Here is a 12,133-nt window from a genome sequence, read left to right as displayed (position 1 = left end):
CACAGTGGCAGAATACCTGAGCACTGTGACTGAAGATCCTTGACTAGGTACAGACTCAGCGAGCACAGCCTAGCCATCGAGAAAGGCCGCCATAGGCAGACTGTGTGTGTTAGAAAGAGAGAGAGAGAGAGAGCATGTGTGTTAGAGAGAGAGCATGTATGAGAGAGATAAGCAAAGATGACCCCCTAAAGGATATTCAACTTTTAATGAAAGAACAAAACAGAAGGAAAAGATAACTTCACAAAGGCAACATGAATATACATAGATCCAAAAGGACAAAGATCAACACTTAAATCCAAAGAGAAGAGGGTCTATACCAGAGAAAACAAAGCAGCAAGGAGCCAATGGCCGACAGCTAAAGGCTAGCCAGGTAGGCTACTGACACCAGGCCACACACAGCTTTGGCCAACGGCCCAACGCTACCCAAGCTACACAAACGACCAAGACAATGAATTCACACACAGCACATGTCGTATCTCCAAATGTTGTGAAGTAACATATGTTTTGCCTGGAAAAAAACATCGTTATTAACAAAACATTCGGGAGGGGAAGGAAGGAAGAGTGGGGTAATGTCATGATTTTCATTAATCTTACCTGCACCAAGGAACGCAGGGCGAAAGGCCGCAACACAGGTCTCCACATTGACGAAAGGCCTCTCGCTGGCGGGACAAAAATAACCCCCTGCTATTCTCACGGCTAATGTCAATGGTCGTAGCACAAGCTAACAGCTAACTCAAGGCTAACTGATAGCATCAAACGAACGTTCCCAGCCGAGCGCAGCCGGCAGCTAACGTCGTAGCTAAACAGCTAACTGGCTAACAGTTAGCTCAACCAGGCTATCGCTAACCATTAGCTAACGCAGAAGCAAGCTATGCGGCTACATACAGGTGCTGACACCAGGTCACACACCGTTAGCTACTAGTAGTACTACAACAGCTAGTCGGCCAGTTTAGCTCCAGAGAGAGAGAGAGAGAGAGAGAGAGAGCGATGTCCACGGCGGGAATAGAATAGAGTTAATAGAATAGGTTAAAAACTCACCAAACGTCCAAGAGGATGGAGACAACCGCGTGGAGTTGACGAAGTTCATCTGCCAAACGACCATCCTCTTCATCTTGGCTGCATGTCTCTAGGTTAGCTAACGCTAGTTAGCCTTTAGCTAAGCTAGCTACTAGCCGACATCATCATGGCTATATCCCGACTGCATCATGACAAGGCTCCGGCCATTTGTCCCGCCTTTCGTCAATGTTCCTTGGTGACCGACCGACTGATAATGACCGACCTCTTCGAGTTGGCTGGCATAACTAAGCATAATAGTCAAAAGCTGCACGCGCGAAATAGTCAAACGCAGCTGACTCACGCCGGCGATGTAAGTAACCACTCCGCTCCCTTCGTTGAAACCAATAGTATGTCTGCTGCAGAGCCCCATAGCTCCCTTCGTTGAAACCAATAGTATGTCACTGCAGACCCAGGAACAAGTCAGACACATTCTACAAACGTGTCTAATGTGAAATATATAAGCATATAAGCAAAACTAGATTTTAGGTCTGTGGTGAAAAAGGGCCTCGCGGGAAGGGGGGCCTCGCAAAAAAAAAAAAAAAAACCCTTTTTTTTTTTTTTTTTTTTTTTTCTCGAGGCGTTAAATCGCGTTAAATCTCGCACAGGGCCTCGCATTTCTCCCAGGCGGCCCTGGAGGTGGGTTCTGGGGTTCAGGTCAAGTAATAGTCTGACCAGTTTGTTTTGTGATGTTTGTAATTTTGTTTTAAGCGCCTTTGAGGTGCTTTGGTACCATGAGGTGCACGCATAGTCGTAGTACCCTTGAATGAGTGCTCCTGCCAGAGTCTTCAGGGTATTCTTGTTTACCAGAGAGGAGATCCGGTACAAGAATCTAGTTCGTTGGTTGACTTTTTTTATTACATTGGATGCCATTTTGTCACAGGAAAGATTTGCCTCTAGGATGGAACCCAGGTAGGTAATTTCGTCTTTCCTTGTGACAATATTGTCACCCACTGTAACTGAGAAGCCGTCGGTCTTGCTGAGTTTGTTATTTGAGCCGAAGATAATGGACTCTGTTTTGCCCATGTGTAATGATAGTTTGTTATCAGCGAGCCATATGCAGATTTTGCCTAGTTCCGAGCTGAAGGTTTTTTCAACCTGCAACTTGTTCTTGTCAGAGACCAGCAGGGCTCAGTCGTCCGCAAACAGGAACAAGTTGCAGTCACAGGCTGACGACATGTCATTTGCATAAATTAGGAAGAGTAGCGGTCCTAGTATGCTTCCTTGTGGAACACCACAGCTCACTGTGAGGGGGGGGGGGGGGATAGAGTACCGTTTACCTCTACCATCTAAATCAAAATCAAATCAAATCAAATTTATTTATAGGGCCCGACAACACACGTTAATGTCCCCATGGGCCGTACAGGTCTTCTTTAAACAAGTCAAGAAGACAACATAACAATAAGTCAAGAACAGAACAAGAACACCATAGGGTCCAAATTTTTTTTAGATGAATGCAAATAAATGAAAGAATGCAAGCACTCCCAGACATACCCCACGCGAAGGTAAGGAAAAACTCACTAAAACCTAACAATAGGGGGAAAAAAAGCTCCACAGGCAATGTGGAGGAGAGAAACCTTAGAAGGGCCGTTCAAGGGGGGATCTCCCTTCTTAGATGTCGGTGATAGTAGTGTTGCAGACGGACAGTTGGTAAGCATGCACTCATGTGTGTGGTGAAACACAGATGAGTGCATGCAATAGCAACTGTACATTTTGAAAAATTAAAGATAGAGCTAATAGCGATAGCAATTGAACATTTTGAAAGATTAAAGATAGAGTTGATAGCGGATCTATTTGAAGCACAGGGGCAGCGCAAGAGGGTCACGTCCTCCCCGTCTTAGTCAGGGGACATTCAACACTCCGGTCGTTGCTCAGGGACAGCCGGAGACAGGGGGAAGGGGGGTGGCGCAGAGAGGGTCGCGAACTCCCCGACATCATCGCGGGACATCCGGCACTCCGGTCACCACTACGAGACCTCCGAAGACAGGGGGGCACGCAGAGGGGGTCGCAATCTCCCGGCCTTCGTCACGGGACGTCCAACACTCCGGTCAACACTCCAGGACAGCAGGTCATAGGAAGACAGGGAGACGGGACAGGCGTTAGACAGCTCATGAGATTGTAGTAGGCGGACATAGCAATAGATACAAGTGGTAGGCATATATGTGAATGGAGTAGATATATGAAGTAAGCGTATTATGTGAATAGAATAGAAGTACTTAACCCAGCAATGAAACCGCGTTGACTGTTAATCTGTTAACAGTCTGTTAATCAGTTGACAAGACCACGGACAGACGGCGGTGAATAACTGATCCAATGCCTCGGAGGTGCATGTAGAGCAGTCACTACAAGCTTGGCCAAGACCCCGAGGTCCATCACCTTGGTCAGCGCCAGGAGACGGGTACTCAGAGAGAAGGGGGAGGGAATCTGTTCTCTCCCCTCCAGGTAGGATTGCATCCAGCATCATCATCACTAACATCTTAGTGCCTCATTAGCCTAGGGATTAAGGATACATGAAGTATTAACTACACCATAATAATATTGAGGTTTTGATCCATAGAAAGGTCTGTGCTACACAATTTCAGTTAGATTAGATTTATTGTCCTTTAATTTTGCACTCATGACATTAGTTGCTTGCCGTTTAATCAACATCGAAAGACCACTTCCTCCCAGACACCCATTCCAAGAGCCTGTTCGCTTTCCAGGTCTCTCTCTCTCTCTCTGTCTGTGTGTCTCTCTCTCTCTGTCTGTGTGTGTGTCTCTCTCTCTCTGTCTGTGTGTGTGTGTGTGTGTCTCTCTCTCTCTCTCTCTCTCTCTCTCTCTCTCTCTCTCTCTCTCTCAGCTTGGAATGATGGAATCATCCACGATAAATTAACTTTGACTTGAATGAATGCCCATTCTTTCTCTAGAACAATACAGATTGACAAACGTTTCATTATGCACTATACAACTAAGGTTAATAAGTTAAGATATCAATTGTATAAGATTTATTTAGGATGACTAAAGACAGGACTTTACTAAAGGTTGACACTCACAGTAATTTCTTCCAGAACAAGCTTAAAATAGCAAAGGATATATGGTTGATCATTTGTCTGTCTATATCGTGTCTGTTTGTCTCTCTCTCTCTCTCTCTCTCTCTCTCTCTCTCTCTCTCTCTCTCTCTCTCTCTCTCTCTCTCTCTCTCTCTCACACCTTTGTAAAACACTCATGAGACAAAAAAGAAATGCCTTTGAAAACAACATGTAAAGATATATAAGATGGTATATATATATACATATTGTTCACACTATATGGTGAGGCATGAGACATGGTGTTTACACATTCAAGTGGTTAGGGCTGGGCGATATAACGATAACGATAATTATCGCGATATATTTTAGTAATCGATATCGGAAAAAAAATATTGAAAAAAACAAAATATCAGATATTATTATTATTTTTTGTTAAACCCAGAGACAGTGGTCAGACTTCTCTTTCTTGCCTGCAACTTAAAGTAATGGCTTTGCTTGTCCAAATGACAGTACTGACCAAATTGAGATTTATTTTTCTCTTGTCCATTTATTTTGTTTGCTTTCTAATGTAAAATACAGTTTGAAACCGTCTGTACAAAGTAGGCTATGTGTGCTAGCAGAGCTAGTCTCCAGTCACGAGTCACGGTGCACATGTGCGGTGGTTTGTCCACCAAAAAAGTGCCAAAAGATAGAAAAGAAACTAGCAGAGCCAGAACTGTTCAACTCCCCTGGTGCCACAGCCAGCAGAGAAGCTTGTTTACTTTCGCTTTTAAACCAGCTGCAGCCTGAGAACTGGAGTGTGAGGGGCTGTAACACTATAGATGGCGGCAACGACAAAGAATTGCTGCAAAATAAACATACATCTGTTGTTAAAAAATATATATATATGTAGAAGGGTGGATTATCCCTGTTTATGGGAGTAGTTATACACAGCCACCTGGTAGCAGGATACAGTAGAGTTCAATCTATCTGCACCCCCGTCTTTGGACCCGGAACGTCGTTCTGGAGGGCGCGCAGCAGGAGCGGATGGGGCCCAGGATTTACTAACCTAGGGGGTGGTACTCTGGTCTTCCTCGCCTTCCAGGGCGGTCAGCAGTAACTCCCCACACACTCTCACTTCCCCCAGTACCTCCCTTAGCCCTCCCACACCCGGTGGCTGTTAGTTCAATAAAGATATTGGGCTTCCCTCAAAGCAGTACCCTTCCTTGACCACCTGTATAGACCCTTAATGATATGCTGCGAATGGGGTGGAAGGGTTAAATAAATATACAACAGTCATATGTATTTACCCGGTCAACAAGGTTAGCATATGATCAGAAATAGACACTCACACGTGCTCCCATTTACTTCTCCTTTATGTAAGCCTGGTCAATTAGCAAGTTACAATTTATACTTTATGTGGTTCATATGGCATGTATTCACATTAGGCACCGGGTGCTCTCACTTGTATTATAGGGGAACGCTATTCCCAACATAGGCACCTAGTGCTCAATACATTATTACAAAACCCTGCTTGGATTAGGGGAAGACCCAGGCACATGGTAAGGAGTTCAATGGGAATTCAAGAACGTCACAGTTATCACAATACAAAAGAAATAATTTACATGTGGGCCCACGTTACCAAATAAAACCTACACTAAAGCCGGCTTATAATGGTTGGGGTACCCCTAGACACTGGTCGTTAGCGTTCGCTCGAATGGATACTGTTTTGGGCACACAGAGTACCGCTGTACTTAACCAAGATGGCGGATCCACTCTCACCACCCCTCGTCCGGGTGACAAGATGGCGTCGGGCGATCCCGCGAGCACAGCCAGCGGGCTGGGGTAGACAGCATGGGCAGTGGTGTAACTGGAGGAGCGTGCTGTGTTGTGGCGACCTCTGCTGGAGGTAGAGGTGTCCTCTGCTGCGTTGATGAGACGTCCACTGCGGGCTGCTGTCTGGGCTGGCGCGCTCTAAACTGTTTGGCTACCTTAAACACAGCTAAACTGTGGGTCTTAGTGAACCCTCCTGCTATCGTCTGTACTACTAACGCAACGTGGCTGTATGCACCACCGGTCTTCAGCGACGCTCGCCTGGTAATATACTTGAGTCACTATAGCCGTTAGCAGCATGCTAATACACCGCTCACACTTCTGGGATAACACGTTATCTATGGACGTTGGTTCTTCTTTCTGTATCGCTTACTCACACACTTCACTATCGCTTGTACTTCTAGGATAACACGTTATCTAGCAAGTATTCTCTATCACCCGTTGCTCTCCAACGGGGCTCTTCAACGGGACTCTTCAAACGGGGCTCGTCCAGAGCACACGCCCGTTCACGACCGAGTTCACTGCCGAAGAGGACTTCCCTCTGTTCCGCCCTCCAGGTAATCATCTCTCACTCGCTGCTCCTCTCTCCTCCGCTCCACCTGCCACCACCGCCCCCTGCCGGCGACCGCAACCGGTCCCACCATAGGACAACTCAAGGCAAGGAGAAAGATGCTTCAATGTCATGTTAATGATCCATATCGAAGCCGGAGAAAGAAGAGCACCTCGCATCATCAGTAGTCCGGGCGAGACATCAAAAGGAACACTGTTTATCACACTTTATACACACAGGGGAAGTAACAAGTTAGTCAGCACTTCTGAATACTCAGCAGAATATTCAGGAGGCTACATATATATATATATATTTTTTTTTAATACTTATAACAATATCGATAATTATGGATATCGCGTGATATGATATTGTTATCGATATCGTTATCGCAATATCATTTTTGGCCAACTAAGTCGATCAAAAGTCCCATTATCCAGATTCAATTAACCCGATGTTTGAATCCACGCTTTCCCTGTTCCTCGAACCCTGATTCAGTCTTGTTCATTTGAACCAGACTTGATACTCAGGATAAGTGCACGCGGCCGCCTCAGCTGAAAAGACAGCAGGTGTCGATCGCAGAAATCATGATTTTCTAACGGCATTGATTGATTGATTGATTTAAAACTTTATTAACATATTGCAGAATGGGTACAATACAGTACGGCTCAATAGCCTCGCCGACAAGTTAAATGCATAATATATAGGCTAATTTTAAGTCGCTCATTACCCCAATCAATCAGATTATATTTCTTTAAATGTGCTGCTGGCAGTAGGCTTAATGGAATGAATAATCAAATGAGATCTTGCTAGCGAAAATAATTAGTTCAACTCTTTCAGAATACGGATAAAAACAAGCCCAAATAGTATATCTAATTGATACGAATTATATATTTTTTTTGATCAATTTTTTTTTTATTATTAATCACATGAAACAAGACAACACAATAACCACAGTAACAAAAAACATAACTTCACAGGAGAATAACAACCAATAATAATACAGAATAATACAGAATAATAAATTATAAAGACAAAAAGAAAAAGAAACAGCGTCCAACCTATCAAATATAGATGGCTACTTCAATAACAAAAGGTCTTCAAACATGCCAACCTTTCCCCACCTTTACAAAGTGGAGTGACTTAAAAGATTGTTTACGAGAGTGTTGCCGCAGATTTACTGTAGATAGCCTAGGTCCCTTACACATGTTCAAGACTGCCAAACTCGCAGAAGGTAAAGTGTAAGAAGAAAGAAAATCTTCCTCCAAGTTGGTTGACAGGTCAATCAGTCTGCCAATATTAGTCCCTTGGGGAGATGGCATGTGAAATGACATATAGCGCAGAATAGCTAAATATCAACCCCCCCTAAAATCCCCCCAGTCAAAGTTAAGAAGGACAAGACAAAAACCAAGACAGACAAGACATTTCCTCCTCCCCCTCCCCAGAGACCGCCGGACCCCCCCGATCAAGCGCCCCAACCCCGCTCAGCCGCACACGGAGGTCTTTACCTTCTCAGCTGCTGCGAACCACAGGTCAATGCCAGCCTGCCCTACCCCAATCACCCGAGCCGTGGATATCTCAAGATAAATCACATCCAATAGAGTTAGGGACCAGTTAATCATTGTAAGCTTCTCAGGCTCCTTCCATCTCATTGCTATAAGCTTCTTCGCTGCTGTGACGCCCGCTAGGACAACCCTTTTCCGTGGTACGGACGCGGGTAGTGTCGTTATATCGTTCAGGAGTAGCGTAACAGCTGTGAATGGGATAGTTAAGCCACACAGATCTGAAAGTTTGTCCGTTATTGACCTCCAGAAGCGGGCCACTGGTGGGCAATCCCAATACATATGTGACCAGGTATGGACTTCAGGGTCATGTTGAGGGATCTTAATTTTTTTTTTTTTACATATTATGAAAGTACAGATTCATACCTTCAAAATAAGCCATCACTTGAACATTTTGGTGGGATACTTTGCAAGCTACTTCCTATGATTCATGGTGATTATCACAAAACGTATTCAGAGATAATAGCCTTCAAGAGACGAGCAGGCTATTCGGTGACAATAGTGAAACAACTACAACACTACCCAGAAGTCATTGTAATCCATGGCCCCCCTCTCTCTAGGGCAATTAACACCTGGCAGCTTTCCAGTCTGAGGCTCTTTGTTATTACAATGAGTCTGGTGACTGGTAGTGGTAGTGAAAGGGACCCTGATAATAAACAAGAAACAAATCAAGTTTCAAGATTTTATTAGCATTTAAAATAACACGAGATAAAAATAGACATGCTAAAGTCAATGTTCAATGTTCTGATGGCCTCTCCAGAAGCATTTAGATGTAAATACATGTAGAGTGGTAGTGAAAGACACAACAACTAGGTTAACCTTCTGTAGTGTGGTAGTGAAAGGTTAACCTTCTGTAGTGTGGTAGTGAAAGGGTTAACCTTCTGTAGTGTGGTAGTGAAAGGTTAACCTTCTGTAGTGTGGTAGTGAAAGGTTAACCTTCTGTAGTGTGGTAGTGAAAGGTTAACCTTCTGTAGTGTGGTAGTGAAAGGTTAACCTTCTGTGGTGTGGTAGTGAAAGGGTTAACCTTCTGTAGTGTGGTAGTGAAAGGTTAACCTTCTGTAGTGTGGTAGTGAAAGGTTAACCTTCTGTAGTGTGGTAGTGAAAGGTTAACCTTCTGTGGTGTGGTAGTGAAAGGGTTAACCTTCTGTAGTGTGGTAGTGAAAGGTTAACCTTCTGTAGTGTGGTAGTGAAAGGTTAACCTTCTGTAGTGTGGTAGTGAAAGGTTAACCTTCTGTAGTGTGGTAGTGAAAGGTTAACCTTCTGTAGTGTGGTAGTGAAAGGTTAACCTTCTGTGGTGTGGTAGTGAAAGGTTAACCTTCTGTGGTGTGGTAGTGAAAGGGTTAACCTTCTGTAGTGTGGTAGTGAAAGGTTAACCTTCTGTAGTGTGGTAGTGAAAGGTTAACCTTCTGTAGTGTGGTAGTGAAAGGTTAACCTTCTGTGGTGTGGTAGTGAAAGGGTTAACCTTCTGTAGTGTGGTAGTGAAAGGTTAACCTTCTGTAGTGTGGTAGTGAAAGGGACCCTGATAATAAACAAGAGACAAAATCAAGTTTCAAGATTTTATTAGCATTTAAAATAACACGAGATAAAAATAGACATGCTAAAGTCAATGTTCAATGTTCTGATGGCCTCTCCAGATGATCACCGTGGTCTTTTTGAACCGCCGCTGGATATTTTGGCTGGTGGTGCTGGGCATGTTATGTCCTGGGCTTCCTCATCACAGAACTCTCTGATCTTGTGGAACAGATAGTGTTGTCTTGCAGAGTCCAGTCCCGGTGGTGGCAGCACAGGAAGTCCATCTATAGGCGGCAGGACACGGACGTCACGGAGCAGCTGGAATCTGGTTTCAGCGCCATCAATAGACATCTTTGCCACAACCACACCAGGTTCCTTGGAATCAAAGCTGCAATAATAAAGTGAAACGTTAGTACAGGGCACATAACAATATCAATGCATTTGTATCATTTGCCAATGACATTCTTTGCACTAAAGTGTGAATAATTAATTACAGTAAATACACAACACACAGTGACCACACCCACCTAAAGTGCTGGTACTGCTTGATCTGTGGCAGTGGCTTGAAGTAAGGCCCCAGATGTTCCTGCCAGTTGTAGGACTGCACGATTACAGTGCCATCTTCCTTTCCCACTAGCTGTGGTATGTTGATTCCAGCCACTGAGCTGTCCCTTACGACTGCTGCAATCTCATCAAGAGTGTTCACCTTGGTCTTTCTGAAACGCTGCTTGAGAAGCCCAAAGAAACAGTCCGGGGAAAACTTTGTGTGGCCTACAATCAGCAGGTGGAGATTGACACGATGGTGAAGACCATGTAGCGCTCGCCACGCTAAGTACCACAACATGTACTTGTTCTTGTTTTGGCCACTGCAGTTGTCACAGTGAAGGTCAACATCTGTCTCCCCAAGACCATGGTCTTTGAAGAAGTGGTGCAGGTAGCTTATGACGGCGTTGCTACCTTTGCTGGACTCCATCCCCTCATCCACCAAATAGTTGACTTGCCGTGGAATCGCCTCACAGCAAACACCGAATATGCTGCACTTGCGTGGAGCCAAGAAGTACATGGGCCCTGGCTGAAGGGGGTCTGATGGGTAGTGCACCTGCAATAAATGAATAAGGATTTTAGAAAGAAAAAAAAGGGAGCAATGCAGTAGTTATAACAATTATAACATGATGTTGTGAAAGAGGGCTTGGTATGTAGTCACCTTTTGAGCGTAGTCGAAACTGTAATGCATTGTCAAGGGCTTGCTTGCCGGTGGCACATGACCACCCAGAGAAAGACCATCACCGATCTCCTTGGCGGCTTTAAGCATGGCGTTGTAGGCAGCCCGCTCGGAGGTTACATGCTCCAGATGTTGTTCCTGCTGCTTCAGCTTTGCAGACTTCTCAGCCTCTGGCAGATTGGCACTTTTGAAAATCTGAAAAAAAAAAGTTAAGTAAATGATGATTAATATTAATAATAATAAACTGTATTTGTATAACACTTTTCATACAGAAGTTGCAGTTCAAAGTTCATAACACTGTGATGTTCACTAACCAGATAATTGTTCTTCTGACACACCCAGCAAAGATCAGACATTGGTTTGATTGCTGTGATATGACTCAGTAATTGCCTCCAGAGGGACTTAAATGTGGACAGGCCCACTGCTCGCTGGTCTGAAAGATTAATAAGAACACATGTTAGCACAATGTCATTCATTTTCAAGCTTTGTTTTTATTTGACAAAGACCTATTTGACCTATTTCTTTGACAAAGATTTGCTTACACCTACCAACTGGCATTGCCTTGGTATATAAACGCCACACAGATGCCTTCGTGACGAAAGATGGTAACAGCTGACCGGTAAAGTTCTTTTGGTGTGCCTGGCGTCCAGGGAGGTGAACAGCATGATCTTCTGCATAATTCAACACAAATTGAACTACTTTTTCGATATCTTCATATTTTATGCAATGCTTGTTGTTGCGTGGCGATCGCTTCTTTGTGCGAAGACACATGCCATTTTCTGACATGTGTTTGCTTATTGCAATCAAGCGATCCTTACCTATTCTTGGGAGAGAAGAGGGGGGGGGGAGACAGAGAGAGAGATAGTTAGATCATCATCATCACAAGTACCGGTACCTGTCTGTACCACACCCAGTCTACATGATTGTGGAGACAGAGACAGAGATAGTTAGATCATCATCATCATCAATCATCATCATCACAAGTACCGGTACCTGTCTGTACCACACCCAGTCTACATGATTGTGGAGACAGAGACAGAGATAGTTAGATCATCATCATCAATCATCATCATCATCACAAGTACCGGTACCTGTCTGTACCACACCCAGTCTACATGATTGTGGAGACAGAGAGAGATAGTTATTGTAATTGTGGGACAAATCAAAAGACACAAATAGTGTCTTTGGTCTATACTATCTGCTATACTTTATACTATACTATGCTACTATACTCTACTATAATGTACTATAATTAGTTTTAATAAAATGGGGGACCCTGATAATAAACAAGACTAATCAAGTTTCAAGATTTTATTATCATTTAAAAAAAAAATAGGCATGATGTACTATATTAGTTTTAAATAGACAATAATAATAACTTACCCGTGGATGAAGAGGAAAGCTTCACGGCAGATTT

The 12,133-nt window shown here is 43.9% G+C and overlaps 1 long non-coding RNA gene across 1 annotated transcript; it reads right to left on the bottom strand.

Annotated features, from left to right (window-relative positions):
- Nucleotides 1–10,430: 10,430 nt before the first annotated feature.
- On the bottom strand, nucleotides 10,431–11,150 carry LOC311229337. Its single transcript, XR_014619745.1, has 3 exons — nucleotides 11,031–11,150; nucleotides 10,699–10,911; nucleotides 10,431–10,593 (listed from the first exon to the last, which is right to left on the bottom strand). It is a non-coding gene; the product is annotated as an uncharacterized lncRNA (long non-coding RNA).
- Nucleotides 11,151–12,133: the final 983 nt, after the last annotated feature.

This window comes from Notolepis coatsorum, assembly GCF_963971535.1.
Source record: "Notolepis coatsorum genome assembly, chromosome: 1".
NCBI classification, from domain to species: Eukaryota; Metazoa; Chordata; class Actinopteri; order Aulopiformes; family Paralepididae; genus Notolepis; species Notolepis coatsorum.
This window is presented reverse-complemented; position numbering and strand designations above follow the sequence as displayed.